We start from the raw sequence: 7362 nt of genomic DNA on the forward strand, positions 1-7362 counted from the left end.
CAGCCCAGCCAGTCCCGGCCCTGGATTTCTCCCCCGTCCTAACCCCCTTGACAGGTTTGTTATCTGTTCACCCGGTCGGTCGGCAGACCCCAGAGAGTTAGAGGCGCTGGCAGTTAGGGAAGGAGAAGGCTCCAGGAAAAGCGGGGCAAGTAAATGTCAAGTGAACCGCCAAGGATGGATATTATAGTGGGCTGGGTACCAGAGAGAGTACCGTCTGTCTCTCGCTGTCTGTTTTACAGTCAGTCCGCTGCCACTGCACAGATGGCAGTCTCCACTGGACTGTCCTCATATTGATTTCCAGAACGAGTTATGTGCAGGTTAAAATTAGATGGTTCCCACAGAGCGATGTTATACACTGTCCCCGTTATGGATCGAAATGGGAAACGAGCAGTGATTACCACACTACCATTTTCTCAGGAGCTCAAACATGACTCTAAAGAGTAGTGGAGTATCGGAAAACACACGTTTATTATGGAGAGCAGTGTGATGTATACTCCCTAGGTCTTGGATGTGTTTGTGTTAGTTTGTTAATACGGCATGTGTACTTATATGGCCTGCATTATTCCATTTAGTGTTAGATAGCAACCTTTATACTGTCAATATACATTAGAACTAAATGTATTAAATTGATCAGTCTACACACAATACCCCATAATGACAAAGCAAAAACAGGTTTTTAGAAATTTTTGCTAATGTATAAAAATACAAAAAACTGTTATCACATTTACATTTACATTTACATTTTAGTCATTTAGCAGACGCTCTTATCCAGAGCGACTTACAGTAGTATTCAGACTCTTTACTCAGTACTTTGTTGAAGCACCTTTGGCAGCGATTACAGCCTCGAGTCTTCTTGGGTATGATGCTACAAGCTTGGCACACCTGTATTTGGGAAGTTTCTCCCATTCTTCTCTGCAGATCCTGTCAAGCTCTGTCAGGTTGGATGGGGAGCATCGCTGCACATTTTTAGGTCTCTCCAGAGATGTTCTATCGGGTTCAAGTCCGGGCTCTGGCTGGGCCACTCAAGGACATTCAGAGACTTGTCCCGAAGTGAGAAACTGCCTAGACTTTTCTGTATCCCTGTAAAAAAAACTTGTTGAGTCTCCTAAATGTACATTACCATGAATTGCACTTGTGATTTCAATTTAAATCTTGTATTGTGTATGTAGTGTAATATCCATGTATTTCAGTGACCTTGACTGCCATGTGAATATCAATAAAAACTTGAACTTGTGTTAATTGTTTTTTTGGAGGATTGGCTAATATCATTATTATTTTGACCTTTTTTTTACATGGTTTGTATTGGATATAGAAATGGATGACCTAGCAGGAAGTGTCAGAGCAGGGTGAAATATGCTAAAATATGAGTCATTGACAGGCTGCTTCACAAAGGCAATGTTCTGCTTCTCTCTATGTCCTTTCTATTTGTAGAATAATTTCCCCTGTAGCAGGAGAGTGGTGACATTTCCACACCCCTTGGGACACCATCACCATGAATGTTATCAAAACCTTAAAGACAGCACTCAGCCCCCAAGTCACTCTCATCCCGTCCCAACCTTAAAGAGAGCCCATCCCAGCCCACCTCAACCTTCCACCCCTGACCTGTCTCTCTGACAGGCTTAAGAAAGCACCCTTGACAGCTCCTTTGACTGTATGGGAAGGAGGAGGGGTGGATGGGGATCCACCGTGTAAAGAATAGGTGAAATGGAGGGTAAAAAGAGGGCCAGCCATTTGAAAATGTCTGCAGTGAGAAATCTAATCAGACTGCTGTTTTTGGCTGTGGGCTGTGCTGGACCCATTTAAGTAGCTAGCTTAGTTAACACTTTGCACCTTACTGCTGGTTCTCCCAGGCCCAGCCCTCAGAGTGCTTCTCATGTCATCAACAACCCCCCACCCCTCCACCACACACTACATTCACACACACACACACACAAACACATGCACACCAGCCCCATAACCCTCTGGAACACATTACCCCCGTCCCCCTAGCCCAGCCAGTCCCGGCCCTGGATTTCTCCCCCGTCCTAACCCGCCTTGACAGGTTTGTTATCTGTTCACCCGGTCGGTCGGCAGACCCCAGAGAGTTGGAGAGCTGGCAGTTAGGGAAGGAGTAGGCTCTGGGAAAAGCGGGGCAAGTAAATGTCAAGTGAACCGCCAAGGATGGATATTATAGCTGCTGGGTACCAGAGAGAGTACCGTCTGTCTCTCGCTGTCTGTTTTACAGTCAGTCCGCTGCACTGCACAAGATGGCAGTCTCCACTGGACTGTCCTCATATTGATTTCCAGACAGAGTTATGTGCAGGTTAAAATTAGATGGTTCCCACAGAGCGATGTTATACACTGTCCCCGTTATGGATCGAATGGAAACGAGCAGTGATTACCACACTACCATTTTCTCAGGAGCTCAACATGACTCTAAAGAGTAGTGGAGTATCGGTAAAAACACACGTTTATTATGGAGAGCAGTGTGATGTATACTCCTAGGTCTTGGATGTGTTTGTGTTAGTTTGTTAATACGGCATGTGTACTTATATGGCCTCATTATTCCATTTAGTTTAGATAGCAACCTTTATTACTGTCAATATACATTAGAACTGGATATGGCCACATGTTAACACATAGGCTACATAGCAGAACACTAATTCATTGGGTAATGCTTAGATGTATTGATTGTGCTGTATGTACATTGCACATCCCAAATTAGTAAATGGGATAAACCAAGCCTGTCTCTTTCTCTGGTGTCCTTATATCCTCATTCCTTCCACATAACTCTATTGAGTGAACAGGGGGAGTGAGTTTGGGTGGGAGGTAGTGGGGTTGAATTTGTGCTACTTGATTAACTCACTCCCTAATACGGCTTGTCACAACAGTTTCTACTCCAGAGACCCAGCCAGAGATATCCACAGTGGAATGTTAGTCCAGGCAAAGACTCTGCCTCTGGTTACCTGTGATGAATGAAGATGGGATTTAGCTAGTATGCAATGTGTTCAGTCATGTGCCTGTACAGTATTTGTACTCCAGTGACCCCTCTCTGACAGCAGCACTCTCAGGGAGACACACAGAGGAAATCTAAATTGTGATAATTTTCTCGAGCCCTAATTGCATGTCTCCTGTGAAAGCCTCTCTCCCTCTCCCTCTCCAATCCTTTTAGAACTACTTAGCGGATAATGGGCGCAGCAGGAGGCCAGGTAGGCTATTGAAGTGTTCCTGAGATGGATAGCGTTGGAGGGCCCTAGGGGTGGAAGTGATGGTGGAGGAGGGAAGCGGAGAGCCAGGAGTTCATTGTTGCTGTGACAGGCTGGTTGAGTGGATTACATGCAGTTTAAGAGACTGGGTTGGGTTGGGGCTGAGGCATATTATCCCCTTGGATTGGATTGCTGGTTAGTAACCTCCCATCCCAATTTTCAGTCACCAGGTGAGGCCTACAGTATAGCTGCATCCTTCTGCTCGAACGTTCTAAGAAGCCATTAAAGGATTGAGTTGAGCCTAGAGATATAACAGCCGTGTTTACATAACCATGTGAAACCATGACCCGCACTCATGCATGCACACGCACTCACACACATACACCCTCTACACCCTCCACATAGAACGTCAAAACACCTCACTATAGATGAAATGTGACATGATAATCTTTTACTACCTGTCAATGTGGTTTATTTGATTCAGCGGCATGCATTGCTGCAATGTCAATGGGTCGTTCCGTTCTAAAGGAGATCATGTTGTCCCCCTATCATGAATTGATTTATGCTGCCAATTATTGTTCAGGCAGAGAAGTATCGCAGGCCTGGCTCATATTAAAATCAGTTAGAGAGTAGTCTAGTTGAATTATAATTCAGTGGAAAGGTCACATTGTTGCCCCTAGCAGCCAAGACAGTCGTGTTTCTGGATACAAGTTAATTTAAAGGCCCCTGTTCGCACATCCAGAAGTGTTTTTTAACACATATTTAACTGTAACAAGATCAGAATGTTCTCTAGAGGTTATTTTGTCAAATTCTAAATGTAGCTTCAAGGAGAGAGGTAGCTGTATTTTCTAAATGAAATTCAAACCTTTACTTGTAGATAGGCTCTTAGGGCCCTGTTGAGACAAAATCACCACCAAGCGGTTCATTCAGTTGAGTTATCACGTCTGAAGATCTCTAATGGTGCTCATGAAAATATACATTTTCACCTCTGCAATATGTTCTGCTTCACGGGGAAATGGATGTCCCATTCTCCCACGAGACACAGTAATTTGAACCRTTACGTATGACAGCATTAAAGAATATTTGCTATCCATTAAATTATGTCTTTTCCCATCTTCTTCTGCTCCAGCCTGCACCCCACAGGGGGGTGGCTGATCTCTGGTGTTCCTCTCTCCCCAGATTTACCCTGTAATCCAGGAAATCACTGCTCTACAAGCGCCCAGCCAGAAGGAGCGTTCATATCCTTCTTGCCTAGCACAGATCTATACATTTACTTTCACACTTAGGGCCCCCCTTCTTTTTTCCCGCTTAGATACGTATTTTGAAAATGATATTTTTATTCCTACCCATTCAAATCCCTTCTACCCTGTATGAATCTGTAACCATTTCAATTAATTTCAATTTGCACCTAACTTTTCCATATCAACTGCTGCTGCTGCATTCACCTATTCTTTTGGAAGTGAGAGTCATTCTAGAAAGTGCATTATACACACAGTTTACAGAAGGGAAGGGAAAGCTATAATTTCACTCGATTACAATCCATGGTACATAAAGGGATTTCTTTTTAAACTGAAGTGTTTTAAAATCATATTATTATTCTTTTTCCCTGCTGTCTTGACGTATATTCTCATATGGTGAGCTGTCAGAGCGGGCTGTCTTGGTAACGCCTTGTTTTTTGGGGATCCTAGCCAGTGGATAACAATGTCTCCCTTGGTTGTGCTCATCCGATTCCATCAGGAAGAGAAGAAAAGCAGCACCGTGGCGTCTTGGGAATATGGTGCCTGGAAATGGTAATTTGCCAGCTTGCTGGAATCCCTGGGAGAGCAAGAGAAGATGAAGAGTAGACAGATTTCAGTTGCTTTATTTATTAAATTTGATAACCGATACAGGCCTCCAGAGAGGGAAACATTCAGCTGTGTGGGGTTTGGAGGAAGGGAGGGACGGAGGGACGGACAGAGGGAGTGAAGCGGAGAGCCGTCAAAGAAAGCTTTCCAATCATTCAGTCACTCAGATGGTTAGGCATCAATGGGTCCACTGCTAGCTACTTTTATTTATGTGCTATGATTTCTCTACCATAAAGAGATAGTTAAAAAGGTTTGACATGTTGGCTTTCCTGCAGACATATTAATAAATACATCACACTTCCATCTTAAATAGTTTGCCGGGAGGATATTGGGCGAGAACCCGTGACTTTAGGGAAGGCAAATATTTGATTGCGGGATTGAATTTTAGCAGTAGCAGTAGTAGTAGTAGTAGTAGCAGTAGTAGTAGTAGTAGCAGTAGTAGTAGTAGTAGCAGTAGTAGCAGTAGTAGTAGCAGTAGTAGCAGTAGTAGCAGTAGTAGTAGTAGCAGTAGTAGCAGTAGTAGTAGTAGTAGCAGTAGTAGTAGTAGTAGNAGTAGTAGTAGTAGTAGCAGCAGTAGTAGCAGTAGTAGCAGTAGTAGTAGTAGTAGCAGTAGTAGCAGTAGTAGTAGCAGTAGTACCAGCAGCAGTAGCAGCAGTAGTAGCAGTAGTAGCAGTCATAGCAGTCGTAGCAGTAGTAGCAGTAGCTTCATAAAAAAGGAGTAGTGAGTCAATACTGGAAATTGATTGGCTTGCCGAGGGCAGAAATAGCAGTCTCCTCCCATGTACGCTAATGTAAGGGACATTTCATAACATGATGACTGAGTCATTCTAGATTGGCCTTTTGGCAAAGAGGAAGTAAGTTAATTAGATTTGCCCACGCTRACTGCAAGGGTTTGGCAATGACAGAGACCACCTCACCTCAATTTAAGATGGAACAACTAACCGGACGTCCTTACTACCTTTTACGATTTTGACTTTTAAGGTGGAACAACCATGTATGTTGTTTTTTTCTCTTTGTCCGTAAAAAACTCTAATGTCCTTGCAGTCCATTGTAGAGGACTCCTTTGGGACACACAATTCAGAGAGAGAGAGATCACAAGGACCCCACTTCCCTCGAAGGTATCACTTTGCAATCTGCCTGTCTCCCCCTGCCTTGGCGTCTCATTTGTTCCGTGTGCTGATGTGCATCAGGACTGCAAGGCAAGGTGATAGTCTACACGGACAAGTTGCTAAGGAAAGTTACCTGAGGAGATAAGATAGAATAGAAGAGAGAAAAAAATCAATCATATTTTCTGAGCCTCAGGTCTTTGAATTTCTACTTGGACCAAAAGTACAGTATAGCAGCAGCAGCAACCTGCAGTAACTTGACTGGAAAGCCAGAGGTCCATGAATGGGATGTCTTTGAATAGTTTGTTCTTTGAATGTGCTTCTCTTTGAATGCGCACTCTTTGACCGGGAGGTCTTGTGATTCTCCCTCTGCTCCAGTGTTATCGTTGGTTAGTGCTGCCTCCGTACTGAAACAGTAGCATCTCAGACATCTCAGACTGCTCCTTCATGGTGAAAATGTTAATTCATTAATTAGCTTTTTATCTGTAACTAAAACGCTTTCATTTTCGCAGTCATGAACGCTTTAGAGTGACTTGTGAGAAATTAAATATCCCCTGAAACGGTCACAAAATATTTCAGCTAATAGGCTATATGCCCAATGGACATACAGTTGTGTGGCAACTGAAACTAACACAATTTATTAAACTGTGTATAAACATGGGGAAAGGACTAGTCACAGTGGTAACTAAATGACACACCACACCTAGACGCTGTAAAGTCCTCGCATATGGGGTGCTCTAAACTTCCTGTCGGTGAATTTTTGAGCCAATCTATTTCTTCAAAATATACAAGCCAATATCGTTTTTGTTGTTGTAATTAACGAATCACATTTTAACCGGGTGCATGACAATTCCATTTGTTGATTGCTTATTTCCCTCCTCTCTTCTACTTGGAAGAGAGGGAGGGAGAAAAAATGTTGTGTTGAATGTATTAATTCAACATGATGAATCCTGTATTCAACTCAGTGGAGTGAATAATTAAAATTAGCTGATAAAACTTTCAGCAGAATTACTTTTCCGAAATTGCTGAACAGATGTCATTTTAATGAAAATCCATAGCCAAGCTCCTTTCCCTTCCCCCCTGTCGAATGAAAATATTATCCCCACGGCACATAGTTAATTTGGTGCTAAATACACACGGAGCCATCTCCAGAAAAGGGGAAGAAAAGGTGGAGAGGGAGGAAGAGCAACTTGTCACACTTAGTAACTTGATTTTTTCGCCCCTGCA

The 7362-nt window shown here is 43.2% G+C and overlaps 1 protein-coding gene across 1 annotated transcript in view; it reads left to right on the forward strand.

Annotated features, from left to right (window-relative positions):
• LOC111980328 (autism susceptibility gene 2 protein-like) overlaps nt 1–7362 on the forward strand; it is a 614157-nt gene that overhangs the window by 308156 nt on the left and 298639 nt on the right.

Source organism: Salvelinus sp. IW2-2015, linkage group LG20 (assembly GCF_002910315.2).
Source record: "Salvelinus sp. IW2-2015 linkage group LG20, ASM291031v2, whole genome shotgun sequence".
NCBI lineage: Eukaryota > Metazoa > Chordata > Actinopteri > Salmoniformes > Salmonidae > Salvelinus > Salvelinus sp. IW2-2015.